A 20,016-nucleotide genomic window follows, 5' to 3' on the forward strand; every position below is an offset into this window, starting at 1 on the left:
GTTAGCTTATCTAGTTATTTGCTATTAAGTGGCTATTATAAAAGTCTATTAGCTAGGCTATTTTTCTTCCCTAGTATATATCTAATATTAAAGTTCTATAGCTAGTTCTATAGCTAGATCTATACTAGCTATCGTATTATTAAGGCTTTAGGTAAATTGGTAGTAGCGTAATTAAGTTATATAATTAAGGTATTTATATCCGTTTCTACTATAAAGTGAATGCCTTATAGGTATATATAACAACGTCTAATATTTATGCTTTCTTAAGTTATATTTCTATTCCGCCTAAAATTAGATACTGCTCTTATATTAATACAGGTAGTAATAACCTTATATATCCAGTTATATAAGGCCACACCCCTATCTATTCTTATATCTATTAATATTAAGAATAATTAGCCTAGCCCCCTTATTATAATCTAGCTAAACTAATATAAATATAGTAGTTATCTGCTCTATACCCTATATAAATAAAACGTTTATTAATAGTAGTTAGAAGATTAGTGTTACGGACCTTATATTAGCAGTAGTATAACTACTAAGAAGAGATATAAACGGGTTGGTTAAGATAGTATAGGAGGTACTAGAACTAATTAAGCTATAGGATAAAAGGTAGCCAAGTTATGTACCTAGTTACGTTATAAGTTTAAAATGTAGGAATATAGGAATATAGGAACGTAATGTATTAACGTACTAACATACTAACGTACTTAGTACATTTCTTAGGCGTAGTATTATATATTTAAAGGACTATAATCCCTACCTAAATAGTTCTCTTTTTAAAGTAAATCTTGGCATATAATTGGAGTTAATCTATTAGGTAACCTACTTTACTAGTTATATTTATTATTTAACTATTCCTTAACCTATATACCCAGCCTATTAATAAGCCTACTATAGTATTTCCCATAAGGCTTTGTTATATATTTACTACTAAGGTTATAGTAAAAGGAAGTTAAATAATGTTACCGACTACCAAGGCTTGTATTACCTTATAACTTACCACCTATTTTTGCTATCATTTTTAGCTGCAATTATACATCGTCGTTATCACCGTCGGCATTACCGTCGGCATTACCGTTAACCTTTGCCACCTATTTCTTGTATATAGTCTACTTAATTTTTATAGATTTATAATTAAGTTACTTATTTAATTCCTATATACTATAAAGCTTACAAATAATATACTACCTAAAGTAACAACTATAACGCCACCTATAGTAGTAACTACTTTAGGATTAGGAGGAGATACTAATATATAGGATAATAACTTATAGATAGTTATAATAAATTAGTTAAGGAGCGTTATTAAATAAAACGATACTAATAATTAGGCACTACTTTAGCAATTACAAGATATAAAGAGAGAAAAGATTAAGATGCTATTAATTAAAAGATTCTTAGGAGAAAAGTATAAGCTAAAGGGATTCCTTACTTAGATAAAGTTAAAAATCTAATATAAAGGAATAAAGTTGGAATAGGTCGTAGACTAGGTCGCGTACGTAGGGTTATTTTTAAGAGGTTAGGCATTAACGTGGTTTAAACCCTATTTTATAAAGATAATAACTAATAGGGTAACTACTGCTAATTTAAAAGCATAGTATATATTCTTAAGCTAGGATTAATTTACTAGTAGGCTTATATAGATATATAGAGATCTAGAATTAGTGGTAATAGTAGAAGAAAAGATCCCCTAACTTATGTAAAAGGGATTAGTAATAGACTATACGACGTAGTTTTAGACACTAATGGCGCAAACTAAATAGGATTAAAAAGCGTTAATAGCTTAATACTAACGAGGATTAAAGACTAAAGTTTAGAATATAATAATACTAATAGACAATCTAAGCGATATAAGACAGCTAATTAAGTAAGCTATTAAGATTAATAACTAGTTATATTAAAGCGATAAAAAGTATAAAACGAATTAGGGACTAATATATATTTAAAAAAAATACTATAGTAGGTGTTTAAACTATAGTATAGTATAGACCTAATAGACTTAAATAGTACTAAAGAAAATTGAAAATTGAAAAAGAAATAATAGAAACTTAAAAGTTAAGGATTAAGTAATTATAAAACTAGGGAGTAAAGGCTAAACTAGGGATCTTAGTAGCAGAAGACGTCTAAATAGACTCTATAGTAAAAAGGTAGTTTAAAAATAGAGCTTATAAAAACTATAGAAAATAGGGTTGTTTTGCTAGAGACTATAAGAGTAGTTAGTATAACTATATAGTAAAGGGAATAAGACTAGTAGATATTACGGTGCTATAATAAAATAGACTAAATAACTACGTTGTAGTATAAAGAGGAGAAGAAGGTAAAAGGGGGTATTATATATAAATAGTAGGGCCAGCCGCCAAGGCGCTAGTAGTGGGTTAGCTAATAGTAGGAAATAGTATAAGATAGTACGAGACAGTATGCGTTAGGCTAGTGCTATAACAGTACTCCCCTTTTTAAAAGGTTTAGTCCCTAAACCAAATAACTTATTCCTGCTATAAAAATATTACTTCCGCTTACCGCTCTTAACTAAGCTAATAGTAATTTTTTATACCGGGTATAGAAAATCCTAATTAGTTAGTTTAATGAATAAAGTTAGTAGAACTCTATACCGCCACTATATAGCGCTTCTTAGTAGAAAAATTAACTAATTAAATAACTTTAACTGGCAGTCGAAGTTCTATAAGATCTTAACTACTATAAATTATCTTTATAGTCGGCTATAGTTTCAGCGTAACTCTTCCTTATCTTATACCTAGTCTAGGGGTCCTAGCTTCTTAGGGTATTATTTATAAAACTTTAGTAATACACGCTCGCACCCTTTTAGGGATTTCTTAGGTTCCTAGGTTTCCTTATTATAATACTTCTACTTAATATAATATATTAAGCCGTACTTATCTATTTGTTTATTATATACATTAAGAATCTTTTTAAATTCCTACTTATCCGTAATATTGCCGTTATTATCCCTTTTAGCTATCCTACCTATAATATTACAGCGTTCCTTTTTGTTAATATATGCTTAACTAGAGGCAGACTTTTAAAGTATAAAAAGACTTATTAATATAGATATAGTCTAGGAGGTTAACTATAACTGCTTCTTTATAGGTAGCTAGGACGGGCTAAAGTTTGTCCTAGTTATTATCCCACTTCCTCTTAGGCCGATTAGTCTTTATATTTTTAAGGCTAACTATAACTATATTATCCTTTCTAAATATTATACTTTCGTCTTATTTTATATTAGCGTTATCTTTATAGCGTTACTAGAAGATATAAGCTAGGGCTTTAAGCTAGGTGTAACGGAACCTTGTAGTAAGAACTACGATAGGCTCGTTATTAGGCTAGGTATATAGGTGATATAAGTTAAAGTCAACAACGTAATAATAACTAGTGGAGTGGTTGCCTAACAGATTAACTCTAATTATATTCTGAGAATTACTATAAGGAAGGAACTATTTAGGTAGGGATTAAAGGTCCTTAAATACACAACCATACTCCTATAAAATCCTTCTTATACGTAATATACGTCTTATATATAAGGTACGTAAGTTCCTCTTATTTCTCTTATTTATTACGTAGCATGTTATATAACCTTAGTTACTATTCCTTATTATATAGTTCTACCGGCTCTATCTTAAACCATACCTAAATTAACCAACTAGCTTCTTCCGACTTCTCTTTAAGTAGTTATAATATTATACTTAAAGCGTCCGTAATACTATCTCCCTTCTTTTTATCTTTATTCTTAAAGATTCGAAATATCTCTAAGTTATTTACTAAAGGTATAATATCCGTCTAATTAATTTAGTTAATATTATTACTTATTATACCTAAAGCTCTTTCTTCTTTATATGCGTAACGTTATACTCGCACTATTACTACCATATTATTACTAGGTAAAGTTATACCGTCTCCATGTTCTCGTTGCTTAAAAGAGGAGTTAGTTTATATTACGTTGGCAAGTCTATCCTTATAACAACTGTCCTCTTACTTAGAGTGTACTAAAGCGAATATTTATTTGTCCTATAATGTTTACTCTACTTCTAATACTAAATATACGCGACCTATTACTCTTAATAGTTGTCTAGTTTCCTAATTAACTTATTTTAGGGTCTTGTATTTAATCTACTATTACGCAGCTAAATAATAAACTGTCTATTACCCTGGCAGAGTTATACCGTTTTTATAATGCAGAACAGGAGGCTGCTAATGCTTAGTAACGGGCCCTTAAGTCTTATCTTACAGCGTCTACTTAGTTAATTTGTCTTAAGAAGGTTCGTTTTAAGGAGTGGAAACTAGTAGAATAAGGTTTACAGGAACTTAGTAATAAAAGAATGGATTCTTTTTTAATAGAGAAGGAAACAGATCCAAGTAGCTCGGCAACTGCTCTTCTTAGGTCCCCCTTAGGTAACTTATTCTTTAGTAATCCTTCTTTATTAATACTGCCTAACCTAATCTCTTCCGATACTTCTATACCTTTCTTATAGCATTCTTTAAATTTTCTAGTAGTTTCTAGGTAGTCTTATTATAGCCTATCTACTTAACCTTATACTATATTTTATCGTTAATGTCCTTATAACTAACGATCTTTAAAACTTACTATTTATCTTCTTCTTATCCTTTATATATATCTGCTTTGTAAACCGGTGGCTTAACATTCCCGTATACTAGCTTTAGCATTATAATATACTATATAGGGTAGATCTTTATCCTAGCTAGTAGGTTTAACTTAAATATAACCNNTNAAATNNTNTANNNAATTTTAAAAGGTCCTANTNTAANNTANTNNAACTTCTTACTTAGTTNTTAACTCTTNAAANTTTTATATAGTAGCTATACTTTATCTCCCTCCTTAAGATCTAGTCCCTTAGATCTCTTAGCGTTATAGTACCTTTTTATTCTTTTTTATACTTTCTTTACTAATTCTATAAGGTCTATATAAAGATTTATTANNNTCTTTATTCTNTNTTTAGCTATANTACTNNTTTTNTTTNCTTANNNTAGTAANAANAATNTTNTTAGCTTATATCCGTAATTTGCCTTAAATAGTAATATGCCTATTCCTTCTTAAGGTGTTATATTATATGCAAACTATATAACTAGTAATAGCGATACCTAATTATTCCATACATGGTTAATATAATGCCTTAGATACTGCTTTAGTGTCTAATTTAATCTCTCCATTTAACCATCTGTCTATAGATAATATACGGTAAAAGTTACTGCTTAAACTCCTTACTCTGCTAAGAATACTTCCTAAAATACTGCTATAAATCTTAGATCTCTATCCGATATAATTTTACTAGGTGCTCTATATTTTATAAACACTTCTTTAATATAGATTCTAGCGATATCTTCTATTAATATTTCTTCTATATATGCTATAAAGTATCCCCACTTCGTAAGCTTATCTACTATTACTAAGATTACGTTATAATCTTGTCTGGTAATAGGATCTCTTAACTTTAGTAACTTTATAATAAAGTCCTATAATATAACCTCCTATAGTCTCTCTAGTATCTTAATAGGTTATAGCCCTCCATATAGCTTATACCTTGTTAGTTTATTTCTTTAGCAATCTAAATATTTCTTTATTACTTTTCTCGCGATATTCTAAATTCTATTAATAATATACTCTTCCTAAAGTCTTAACACTAAGCCTATAGCTCCATTATGTCCTTAAGTCATTCCCTTATAGAAATCTTCTATAAAATGCTCTGCTATACTTCTTAGGATATACTTTACTTCGCGGTTTTCGTATATATCCGTCTATAGATCTTCTAGCTATACCTCTAGAATTCTTTATACCTAAAAGCTTTCTAGTGTTTCGTAGACTTTCTTTAATTCTTTATCTTCTTAAGTCGCTATAATCTTCGGATAATTATACCTAATTAATCCGTCTATGTCTTTTCGCAGTAAAGCCCCTAATGGCTTTTTGTTATTTTGTAGTTTAGCTTTTTAACTTAGAGTATCCGCTCTTATGTTATCTATACTCTTAGTATACTAAATCTCGAAATAGTATTTTATAAGTATCTCTGCCTATCTAACCTATCTTTAGTTAAGTTCCTTTATTATTAGGAATCCTATTAGGTTCTTATAATCTATCTTAATTATAAATAGTTTCTCTATACCTTATAAGAATGCTCTCTATTTTTTTAGTGCTGTAACTATACCTAATAACTCCTTATTATAAATATTATAGTTTAATTCTAGTAGTATCATTTTCCGACTATAGTATACTACTAGGTGCCATCCATTTTAATATTTCTATATAAAGCATGCCCTTAGTATAAAGTCTAATGCATTTATTTTTACAACCGTCTCTAGACCTAGTTAATAGATCTTAAGAACTAGCTCCTAGGTAAACAATTCCTTAACTCTCTTAAATAGCTCTTATTATTCCTTTCCCCATACCTATAATTCTTCTTTCTTTATTAATCGCGTAAATTGTTTAATGTCCTTTAACTATTGCGCTATAAACCATCTATAGTAATTACAAAACCCTAAAAACAATCTTAATTACGTAACGTTCTCTAGTTCTTACTAATTTACTATAACCTTAATCTTCTTTAGATCTATATTAAGTTGGCCTAGTTTAATAATAAATCTAACAAAATCGGTCTTCCTAGTAAAGAACTCGTATTTCTTAATTACTACTAGCATCTATTCCTCTTATAGTCTCCTTAAGACCCATTTAACGTATTTTCCGTGTTCTTCCTCTATTATTAAGTAGATAATAATATTATTAAGATATACCATAACAAATTCATCTAAGTGTTCTCCTAATATATTATTAATACGCTTCTAGAACGTTACTAATGCGTTTATAAGCCCGAATTATATAATTAATAATTTATATAGTCCTTCCTTTAATCTAAAAACTGCCTTCTATTCGTCACCTTCCTTAATTCTAATCTAATAGTACGCCTATCTTAGATCTATCTTTATAAAGATTTACGCGTTACCTATCCTATCTTAGATTTTGCTAATTAAGGGTAAAGAATACCTATCCTTTCTAGTAATGCTGTTTAGCTATCTATAGTCGATACACAGCCTTAGTTTGCTATTCTTCTTTAGTATAAATAGTACTAGATAACCTGCTAATGACTGCGATAGTCTAATATATCCCTTTTATAGGTTTTCTTAGATAAACTCTTTTAATACTCTATCTTCTTCTTTAATAAGCTTATAGATTAGAAAGAACCTTAGACTTATTCCTAGTTCTAATTCTATCTTATAGTCCTATACTATATACTTTAACAGCTTTTTACTTTCCGGTAACTATAGTTTCTTACTATACTTGTGGTATCTTTTTAGTATATAACTTAAGCCTCGCTTAGTCTCTTTATATATTACTCTAACTTAGTACTATACCAACTTAGCTTATTATTATATCTTATAGCGTTAAGTATCTCTAATATTAACCTAACCTATAATCTAATCGATTTTTAGATTGTATTCCTATAACTAAGGCATCCCTAATACTGCCTTATCCCGTCCTAATAGTAGGATATTAAAAGACATCTCGATTTATCTCCCTTTAATAGTTATCTAAATAGGTCCTATTTTAAGGTTAATAATCCCTCCTCTATAGGCTATTAGATCTCCTAAAATCGTAACTAATAGGTAAGGTTACTCCTTCTATCTATAAGGTAGTCCCATTCTCTTAACTACTACTAGTGAGATATAGTTTCGCGTTACTCCACTATCTATTAGCGCTTTAAACTGCTAATCTTACTATTTTACTTATAAATTTAGGTGTTGTCCTTAAATTCCTTTAAGGGTCTAAGGCTTTACCACTAGCTCCCTCTGGTCCCGTGGGCCTCTACTTTTCCTAACTATTGGCTGCTTAATCCTATTACACTTAGCTTACTCTTTAGCCAATATCTAGTTCGCTTTTTATCTTTAATATACTATAGATACGTATTCTCTAGGTATTCCCACTACTATTATCCATCTAGGCATTCTTCCATAAGGAATCTTCCTAGTTAAAGTATTAAATCCCCTTCCTCTTAGACTTCTGCTGGATGCCATCTATATATATATTTAGTATTCCTATACTGTTACTTATCTATTATCTAGTATATTCTTATAGGGTATTTCCAATTCTTTTCCTTTAGATTCTTATACATCTTATATATATTGTCTATATATGCAATCTATAATAGCATATAGTATGCTAGGTGCTTTAGGTTAACTCTTAACTTATCTTTATCCTTAAGTTTAAACCTTTATCGTGCTAATCTAAACGTTACAACTTTATTTGCAGGTATTAAGATACGTTTCTTACTTTTCTAGTCCTCTAATTGTTCCTCTAGATCCTTTAACGTTATAATTAAGGCTCCCTTAATATAAGTCATAGCTTTTTCCGTAATTAGGTAGTCCTAGATAACTTTTTTATCTAACTATATATAGAAATCTTCCTACTTATTATTATATTGCTATCTATACCACTTTTAGTACAGCTATTAGAGTATATACGGCTTATCCGTAAGGAAGTATCTTCTTATTACTACATTATAATAGCCCTTTATATGTCGTTCTTTGAACCTAGTAAGAATTTCTAGATCCTCTTTATCTTCCAGTTCGGTAAGCCACTTAGCTCTTAGTATGCCTGCTCTTGGCCTATTAGTGATTTTTCATACTAGCGCTCCATTCCTTATACCTCCTAATATGCTAGATTTCTTATTTAGTTTCTGTTCTTGCTATGTAATAAATCTTTACCTAAACTCTTCTATAGTTTCCTTTAGTTTGCGTCTTATAAATTAATTCTTAAAGTCTTCTTACTTCTTAATCTTAGTATTAACTTTTTAATCTTTAGGCCGAATACTGTGTTCCCCTAGTAAGTCTTCTAGGTCTATATACCTATCTTTTAGTCTAATCGCTATTTACGCTGTAGATTCTCTAATCTATAAAGAAGCTCCTTACCTCTTACTTATAGGTGTCCTGATTTATACTCTAAAATTTTAATCCCTTAGATTCTTTAATCCTAAGCTTACTTTTAACTTAAGCTTAGCTCTAGCCTTAGTCTAACTAGGCTTGCTTAGTGTTCTTATCTCGTCTTAAGAGTCTTAAATCTTATTTATCTTATCTTAAGAGTCTTATACTTTTAGGAAACTTCGTCCTAAGCTTATTTATATATTACTAAACTAAGCTATTACTCTGCTCTATCAGTTATCGTCCGTTATAGGTCCTTAAGCTTACCTTATCTTGTCTTAAGAATCTTAGTCGTCTTATATCTTATTGTGAGAATCTTAAGCCTTTAGCCTTTTGCCTTTATTAAGTGCCAAAGTGGCTCGCTGTCCTTCTTCTCTTACGTCTTGTAAAGCGATAGATATTGTATCTAGTGGGGTCTTAATCCCTACTAATGTTCCCTATTTTGTAGTGGAATTATCCTTTACCTCTAGTATAATATCTCTAATAGCTACGTGTTCCTAGTAAACCACCTTTATTGCCTTATTATTACGGAATACTTCGCCTTTATTAAATTTATTATCCTTAATATCCGATCTACAAGCTGGTTCGTTGGTTCCTTTATATTTTATAGGTATTAGCTCCTATAGCTAGTAGCTTACGCCATACTTAGCGTCTTTATAAATTTAGTATGCATTATTGTAACAAAACGTAAAACTTTTAATTAAATATTCTTTTGTTCCTTATAGCATATTATCGTCCCTCTATACGTATATATTGTCTACTAGTCTTATCCCTTTTACTATATAGTAACTCTAACTACTTCTATAGTCTCTAATGTAGTAACCCTATTTTCCGCAATTTATATAAGCTCCCTCTTTAAACTATTTTTCTTATTATGGAGTCCGCCTAAATGTCTTCTACTACTAAGATCTCTGGTTTGGCCTTTATTCCCTAGACCTTTAATTACTTAATCCCTATACTCTAGGTTTCTATAGTTATTTACTCCATCTCTTATAGGCTTCTTTTATACCACTTAGGTCTATTAGCTCTGCGCCATACCATGGTTTTTAACTTAGCTTTAGTTATTGCGTGCTTTGCGCCTTATATAACTATAAAACTCTATCCTAGCCTCTTTTAGCCTATTCCCTTTAGTAGATCTAATTGTTAATCTTAATTACTTAATTTATTAGTTCCCTTAGGGTATCCGTATCTTCTATTAGGATAATTGCGTCCTAGACTTTAGCCTTAAGTCCCTATTTATACTATACCATAAGCGCCCTATTATTCCACTCTACTTATATTACTAACGTCTGGAATTATATTATGTACTTAATTGCTAAGGTCCTTTACGTAATATCTTAGAGTTTTCTTTCCACCGTAGTTACTGCCTCTGGGTCTCTAAATATTTATATAAGTCGCTCCGTAAACCCTTCCTAGCTTAAGAATATAAATCGCACCTCCTAATTAGTAGTCGTCATTCCATTTACCTGTATCTCCGTAAGGTAAGGCTTAAACCATTTAAGTGCTCTTCCTGTTAGGAATAGTCCCGTATACGCTATTTAATCTATAGGTATTGCCAGCTTTGCTCCCTCTTACGTAACCTTAAAGTACATTTGCGTAAGGAATCCTTTAAGCTTCGGTCTTTCTCCTAAGTATCTCTTAATTAATAGTAACTTAACCTTTACTGCGCCTATCCCGTTAATCCTATTTTCTAATATTATATTATTTTCTATTAACTAGTTAACTATCTCTTGTAGCTGTCCGACCGTTACAGGTTGCTATAAGTTAGTGTCTGCTATACTAGTGTCGTTATCTGACCTTAAAGTAGTTGCCGCCGTTAATGGCGTTATAGTGGCTGCTTTTAGTAGCATGTTGTTTAACTTTCTATGCTTAATACCGTAACTAGGTAGTAATTGTGTAACGGAACCTTGTAGCAAGAACTACAATAGGCTCGTTATTAGGCTAGGTATATAGGTAATATAAGTTAAAGTTAATAACGTAATAATAACTAGTAGAGTAGTTACCTAATAGATTAACTCTAATTATATTCTGAGAATTACTACAAGGAAGGAACTATCTAGGTAGGGACTAAGGGTCCTTAAATATATAACCGTACTCCTATAAAATCCTTCTTATATATAATATACGTCTTATATATAAGGTATGTAAGTTCCTCTCGTTCCTCTCGTTTATTACATAGCATGTTATATAACCTTAGTTACTATTCCTCGTCACATGATTCTACCGGCTCCATCCTAGACTGTGCCTAAATTAACTAACTAGCTTCTTCCGACTCCTCTCCAAGTAGTCGTAACATTGTACTTAAAGCGTCCGTAACACTAGGTTAAGATGCGTTTAAAGCGGTTAGCAATAGTATTAGCTTATAGGTACTCCTTCTTTATATATATAGACAGGGCTAATAGCTAAGGGCCTACTGGTTTAATACCTAGACGTAGGTTATAGCTATAATTAGCAAAGAATGGTAAAATTCCCGTAGTCTTATTAACCTAGTTATTTATAGCAAACTTAGTAAAGGGGAGCCAATCTACTTAGTTGTCTTAGGTGAAGCTTATCAAGGCATATAGGTACTTATTTATTGCTACATTAACAATTTTAGTTTAACTATCTGTTTTAGGGTACTATACAAAGTTAGGGCTTAGGGTTATCTTTAGGCACTAGTTTAGGCGACGCTAGAAGTTAAAAATAAATAAAGAGCCTCTATTAGAAACAATAGTATTTAAAGTGCTATATAACTTATAAACAGTGTAGGTAAATGCTTTAATAAGCTCCTTAGTATTTATGCTAGTAATAGGAATAAAATATCTTATTTTTATTAGGCGGTTAATAACAATAAAGATATATTTATATATTTTGCTGTTATAAAGGCACTTAAGTAGGTCAATAATGTAGTTAATAGAGATATCGATTTATAGGCGGATTAGTAGTTCTAGTAGTTTTAGGAAACTAGGCGGTACTAAGTATAGGGTCTTTATACGGAAGTAGAGAGCTTAGTCTCTTATAAAGGTAGCCATAAACTATAAAATACCTAGCCACTAATACGTTTAATTAAGGAGGTTTAGTATCTTAACGCGGCCTAGGTAACCTATAGGGCCTAAACTATACATACGGTGTATAACTTCTAGTTAAAGTTTAAGTAAATTAGGGATAAATACTCGATTCCTATAGTAGATTAGGCCGTTAATAATTAAATATTTAGATTTATTATAGTGGAGCAGCTTCCTAATCTGCTTAGGCTAATAGCGTACTTTATAGTCTTCCTATTCGCGTAGCGTAGCCAATATATTCCTAGCGAGTTTATTTCCTATATAGGCATTCTTAATAAGCTCCTTAAGGGGTTTTTTCTTAGGCTCTGGACCTATTACTGCGATAAAGTCTTTAATGCTCTAGTCTTAAAATTTGCTTAGTAGCTCTTCTAGGATAGTAGGGTCGACTTTCTTTAGTAGTAAGATAATACGGTCTCAGTGTTATAGACGTTCGTTATTAGCATTAGTAGGTATAACGCCTAAAAGGCGGCTAAGAGTATTTAGGATTATGGCTTTAGTTCTAGGCCTATAGGTAATAATAAAGTTAAATTAGAAAAGGAACTTAGCCTAGCGAACTTGGCACTGGTTTAATTATTTTATTATTATAAAGGTCTAGAGGTTCTGTTCCTTATAGTTTAGGACGCCATTTTTTTAGTGCCTTAACTATTACTAGAAGCTCCTTATTGTATATTTTATAGTTATATTTAGGGGCTAAGTACTTAGTAGAGAAGAATATGACTAGCTTAAGCTTATTACTTTTATTAGCTTAATAGAGCACTCTACCTAAAGCCTAGTTTAAGGCGTTTGTCTCTACTATAGTCTTTTTATATAGTTATAATACGCTAGGACCGGTGCTATAGTAAATGCTATTTTTAGGGTCTAGAACGCCTATATTTAGTTAGGGCCCTATAACTAGCTAGTGCTCTTCTTTAGTAGCCTAGTTATAGGCTTAACTACCTTAGAGTAGCCTTAGATAAATTATTAGTAGAAATTCGCGAAGCCAAGAAATTGCTATAGTTCTTTAACTAATATTGGGTCTTTCTATTTCTATAAGGCCTACACCTTCTTAGGGTCTATAGTTATGCTATTAGTTAAGATAATTAAGCTAAGGTATTTTGTTTTGGTAGTATAAAACTTAAACTTATTAATATTAATCTAGAGTCTAGTATTACTAAGTCTCTAGATAATTTCATTTATATATTTTATATACTTAGCGCATATTTTTAAGAAGATAAGGACATTATTAAGGTACGTAGTGCAGTAGTTATTAAGGGCGCTATATAGAATATAGTTAATATAGTTTTAAAATATAGCGGGTGTGTTATAGAGACTAAATAGTATAACTAATATTTTATAGAGCCTAAACCGGATAATAAATGCTATAAGCTATTTATAGCCTTCCGCGATCCGGATCTAGTTAAACGTAGTAATTATATTAAGCTTAGTAAAGTACTTAGCACTATAGAGTGCGTTAAGTATCTCGCGGACTAGTAGTAATAGATATCAATTCCCAATAGTAAATATATTTAGGCCTTAGTAGTTATAGTAGATTTATATACTACCGCCAGGTTTTATAGTAAGGAGGAGTAGTACGGTAGCTGGTAAGGTTAATTTGCGGATAAAACCCTTATCTAGTATCTCGTTAATCTACTTTTTTACATAACTAAGTTTAGTAGGTAAGAGTAGTCTATTTTTATAATATAGGGCCTACTTTCTAGGTATAATCTTAATTTTATAGTCCCATAGTTGATAAGGGGGTAGCTTATCTACGTTTTTAGGGAGAAAGTGTTTAATATATTCGCGAAACTCTTTTAATAAGCGTTATAAAATGTCTTCGCGGGTTAATCCTAGTTTGCCTTTTAAAAATTTCTCAATATTAGTATTAACTATCTTTTGGCGTAGAAACTTAGACTTTATTTTTAGGTTTATTTTAAGGAAGTTATAAAAATAAGGGGGTAGTGCTTTATGGGCTTTGTCTATTATATAGTCGCCTTTTACTAGCTAGTAGAAAGACCTTTTTAATAGGTTTAGTACTTCTATTAGGCCTATAGGCAGCTCCTTAAGCAGCTATTAATGCTCTTCTTATTTAACTAGTTCTATTAGCTCCGCTATATAAATCCTTATTACCTTTACGTCTTTTTTTTTTATAGAACTAGGTAAAATTAACGGCATAGGTATATCTAATGTCGTCTAAGTTAGGGCGTATTTAGTTCTCTAGCGCTATAGCTAGGCTAGTATAGCTTAGTTGGCCTAGGGAGGCAGAGACGAGGCGGCGGCCCTATATAGTATACGTGGGAGACAAGTGCGAGGTTAGGCGTTATAGGGGGGAGGTCTTAATTGCTTTGGTTTCGGTCTTAGTTATAATACCCTTAGCTATTATATATGCGGTTATATATACATATAGCAAATAACTTAGGGTTAGGTATCTTATTAGCTAACCTAGGTTAAGCGGGTGTATATAGGGGGCTTATAGTTCTAGCGGTATTTATTTTTTAGGGAATAGAGCGATGGTCTGGTCTTCTAGAATCTCTACTTAATTTACTGCGTATATTAACTCACTAGTATTAAGCACCTCTTTTACTATTAGCTAACGGTATCTAAGCGTTAGCCGTATGATACGTCCGCGTAGTGCTACTTAGTTATAGTTATAGGCATAATAATTGGAGTTAAACTTAAGCTCTAAGGCGGGGAAGTCTATTCTTAGGTTATGCCTTTTAAGCTAGGGCATTCTAAGAATTACTAGTATAAAAGGTAATAACTTTATAACGTAAAAGAGCATAAATTCTATATAGTGGCTAATTATTATTATTACTATAAAGTAGTGGGTAATAAACCCAGATAGGAGTCTATTAGTAAAGCGGAGTGGTTTTAGGACTAGGAGTCTTTTTATTATAATATTATACTTTTTTATAAACAAGTCTTTATCTATAAACGCTAGTGCTATACTATTAGTATTAATAAGGCTTAGTATTTTAATAAGAACTTATAGGAGTAGGTTACGCGGTAAGGGGGGGTGGGTCTAAATAAGGATAGCATTCCTATCGCTATATACTATTCTAAAGCTAAGTAGTAGCTGGCTTAAAATAAGGTTTAATTAATCTAGTAGCATAGATCTAATCCTTTTATCCTCCTCCCTATATAGTTCTGACCCTTAAAGGCGACTTAGTCTAAGGGTTAGCCTTTTAATAGCTGAATTATAGGGCTTAGCTAGTAGCTGTGGTCTTAGCTAATATATCCTAATATATTAGTCTCTAACGGTATATATATACTAGAGGGTACTTTACTAATAATATAGCCGGTTTTATAATTAGTAGTAATACAGAGCACTTATCTATAGTTCGCGTATAGGACTATTAGCTAAGGCTGTATTAGGGAAGGGAATTATAGGGGTAGGTTTTTGTATCAAACCCACGTCCTTATCCGCGGTTACCGCCTTAATTGCTATCCCCTCTATTAAAGAATCCGCCGCGGCTAGGAGGGGGTTAGTGTAGTAGTATTAAAAGGGGGTTTAGGTTCTTCTAAAGGTTATAAGTATCTTTTTAGTGGCTAGGTTAACTATACGCTATATAAAGTCTATTGTCTATATAATATCTTTAGACGTTATTAGGGAGACTATTACTACCGCTACTAAACTTAACGGCGTTAAGGTTTATTAGGTTATTCTATAGTAATATAGGTTGGTAGCCGCTAGCGGTACTTAGCTTAACGGTGTTTAGCTTAGTGTAGTAGATATAGTTTTATAGGTTATAAGCGAATATATCCATCTGCTCGCTCTAGCCTTTATAGTTAGTATTATTAATCTTATAGCTAAGGGTAAAGCTAGGTCCTTTATTTTAGAGGAAATATTCTTCTTAAGCAGATCCACTTTTTATTCCTTAGTCTTATTTGCCTCAATTATTAACTTATTAAGCTCTGCTTTTTAAGACCAGTAGTTATACCTACCTTAGCTTAAGGTATCTAGCTTATTTTTAGCTGCTTAGGTTATATCTATAGTCTTATAGTGCTTCCTTATATACATAAACATAGACTCTTAATTAGAGAAGGTTTATTTGCTTAAGTTGTTTGGGTATATACGTAGCATATTAAGGCTATACTTAATATAGTTATAAGCCTTATCTATTAGCATATCTAATATATAGAGGACTTCGTCTATTAAGGTCTTAAAGTACTTTACATCCCTTTAGAAAACGCCTTAGATCTTTATTTCCTATATTTTAAAATTTTCTTACTTTTTAGTTGATGATTCCTTGCTATTAAATAAGGTTAAAATTTTTACTTTACGCTTTTTTCTACGGGGCTTAGTTAGAAAAGGAGAGCTAGTAGCGGTATTCTTATTAGTAATAGTCTGGGTAAGTATAGTAATCTAAAGGCTTAGACTTTATATAGTCTGAGTATTTATAAAGGCTTACTGTTTGTATTATTGTATATATTATTTAAGTATCTTAAGGGAGTCGATTCTATGCTAAGCTTCTTTAAGTTAGGACTTTATAGTTCGGCCTTTATTATAGACGGCTTAGAGACCGCTCTTAACGCTAGTTAGGAAAGTTATATATATAGAGAGATACTAGAAGGTTCCTGCTATATTAAGGTCTTTAAGGTACTTTAGGCTACTCCTAATTGCCTAGGTAATGTAGGTATAGGAGGTATTAAAAAGACAGGCAAGTGCTTTGCGTATATTCGCCGACGGGGTATTATCTATATTATAGTCGCCCATTTTAAGGGATCTATATAAGGCAATTAAGGTCTATAAGGCTGGCTATAGTACTAAGATTATCTATAACTATACTAGGGTTATCTAGGACTTATAGTATAGTGTTATCAATCGCGCTGGGTCGTAATTATACTGGGAAAATGGAGATAATAGACTAGGAAAAAAAAGTTTATAACGGGGCGTAATTAGGGATACCATAAACTGCAATAAAGTAGATTAAATAACTACATTATGGTATAAAGAGGAGAAGAAGGTAGATGGGGGTATTGTATATAAATAGTAGGGCCAGCCGCTAAGGTGCTAGTAGTAGGCTAGCTAATAGTAGGAAACAGTACGAGATAGTACGAGATAGTATGCGTTAGGTTAGTGCTGTAATAGTAGATAATATATATATATAGAGGGATAATAATATACTATAAGGAACAAAAGAATGCTTAATTAAAAGTTTTACGTTTTATTATAATAATATATACTAAGTTTATAAGGACGCTAAGTATAGTGTAAGCTATTAGCTATAAGAGCCTAAGTTAAGAAGACTTTAGGGTATAAAAGAGTTAAATAAAGAACTTAATTAACTCTATAAACTAGATTAAAACTAGGATGGTATACTAAGCTAGTAGTTAGCGAAGAAGTTTTTTACGCACCAGTTCCACTAAGCAATAAAATCTAAAGATTAAGATAATTAAGCTATTAGCAGCGATAATAAGGTAATAAAGGTAGCTAACTAGGAGTATATAGACCTTAAGGACGTAATAATAAAGGTAGAGGTTAAATCCACTATAGAGGAAGGATTGATAAAGGGGAAATAAAACAATATTAGATATAATATCTATCGCTTTATAAGACGTAAGAGAAGTAGGATAGTAAGCTACTTTAGTACTTAATAATAATAATAATAATAATAATTCATTGCTTAACGTCCGATTTAGATCCCTATTAGGCCCACGTGGACTACTCCTTATTTACATATAGGGAGAAAACTCTATTTAAGAAAAATGAGAAAACCCCATAATCCATCTCCCCGCCTTTTAGGACTCGCCTACTTAGCGCCTATAAGTTGTCTATGGTGCTCTACTACCTTACTATTTAACCTCCTTAGGAACCACTACTGCCGTAACAAGCCTACGGACGCGCTAGTATTATAAACTTTTACTCTACTACTGTAGAGTTACTAGGGGGCACCTGCTGCTTACCCCCTTGCCTTTTATTACCATTTTCCTTACAACCCAGAACTGATTTAGTATATTTTAACTAATAAGCCACTAGGTGACCGCCTTAAGGCCTTTTTATATTGAGAGTAGTGTATTATAGTTCTCTATGCCAGCTACTAAGAGTATTATTTCTTAATTGGTGCGTAGGGGGCATAGCAGTATTACGTGTTTTGGTGTCTGTCTTGGCNAGCNANATTNNNATNTCNGGCTACCTACTAGGANACCNACCTAGTAAAGCCAATCTTTTAGTCCTATTATTCCTGTTCTTAAGAGTGTTGCTATTATATTTTCTGCCTTTATTAGGCCTTCTCGGAGCCCTTAGGTATTTACCCCCTATAGCATTAACTATGCTATAGCTTAGGTTTGTCTTGCCTAAGTTAGCCTCTATACCTTTAACTCCTATTTACCTCTCTAGTGTTGGTCTAACCAGTATTATATTACGGTAGATGGTTTCTTGGCGTTCTTACGTGTTTTACTTTAGCCCCTTTCTCTATCTTACTGTTGTTTTTGCTGACCTCTTATACGTCTCCCTTTCTCCTCTATATGGGCCTAGGCCCTAAAGCGATACTATTCTTCTTCTGCTTTCTTTACCTATTTCTCTAATATCTCTTCCCTACTTTGGGGTTGTTGGTTTGTTCTCCTATAGGGCACCCTAGGGTTCCTCTATAGTTTACTTAGGTATATCTTAATATACTTTATAATATTAGAGTTGCGTTTATTTTACGTCCTTTATATTACAGCGGCTTTAATATATAACTATAGGGGGGGAATATTGGATTCCTTTTTAAGCAGTGCTGTGGCCGTTCGCTTATACCCGCCTGTAATACTCTAAAGGTAGGCTATTTAGACCTTTTGAAGTGGTTTAAGAAGTAATTTTAGGGGGCCCTTTTTAGTTTCTCTAATGGCCTAAATACTGGATCCATATATTATGGTTGGCCGGATGACTGCTATATATAGTAGGTGTAACCTCTAAAAGCATGGACCCTATATAGAATTGACAATTCTAAATAAAGCGATAAACTATGCTTGGCCTTTATAGGCTACTTGCGCTATATATGCGCTTTACTAGAGCTTACTATCTACCTATACTCCTAGTACTCTTAGGCCCTAAACTAGTTAACCCCTAAAGCCTTAGATGCGAATTATATGCTAGAGATCTATAGATTGGTTGCGTTTTCTTATAAAATAGATTAGCTAGTATTTCTCTAGTAAGAATTAGACTCTATAATGTCTTGCCTATTTTATATAAGTGTTATAGGCTTTCTCTAGTGTTCTGCAATTCTCTGCGGCTATTAGCCTATATATAATTAGGTTTGTGTCGTTAACGAAGCCTATCCCCTAGGTCGCCCCTTTTTTAAAGAAGTTAAGTAGGTTACTTATAAAGAAAAGGAAGAGTATAGGCGAGAGGGGTAATCTTTGTGGTATTCTTGTTGCAACTGCAATAGGGGGGCTCTAGTATCCGCTAAAGATTAATAATGTTTCTTTCTGGCCTATAAACCCTTAGATAAATTGTATAATTTATTTTAGGAAGCCCTTTGCCCTAAGGATATATAGGAGACGCTCGTGGGGTACATTGTCGTAGGCACTACTAATATCTAGGCTAAGCATTGATACTACAAAGTCCTTTTGTATCGCCTATGCAGATTTAATGGTAGTAACGAGTAGCGTAAGTGCTGATAGTGTTAAGCGGTTCTTTCTTGCCCTTATTTAGCTTTGTGGTAGTAGGGCGTATTCCTCTACCGTATCTGCCATACGTTCCGCTATTACCCTTTCTAAAATCTTACTAAGGGTATTTTCTAAGGCAATAGGGCGGTAGCTTCCTGGGATTAAGTAATCTGCTTTGCCTTCTTTTTATAGGACAACCGTCGTTATAGATCTTCTAAGTCGCGGGTAGTAGCCTATAGCAAAGTATGCTCTAGCTATATCTGCAAGCTAAGGTGTTATAAGTAGCCTATAGGTTTTTAGGGCCTTATTTAGAATCCTATCTAGTTCTAGTACTATATTATTTAAAAGGCGGCTAATAGTTCTAGCCATTTCCTCTGTTGTTATATCGCTATTAACCCATAGGTAAGTTACCAGTGTTTCGCCCGTAATATCACTAAGGTCTGCTAAAGCCGGTTAGGGGAAGAACCTT

The sequence above is a fragment of the Cenococcum geophilum genome (assembly GCF_001692895.1).
Source record: "Cenococcum geophilum 1.58 unplaced genomic scaffold K441scaffold_103, whole genome shotgun sequence".
Taxonomy (NCBI): Eukaryota; Fungi; Ascomycota; class Dothideomycetes; order Gloniales; family Gloniaceae; genus Cenococcum; species Cenococcum geophilum.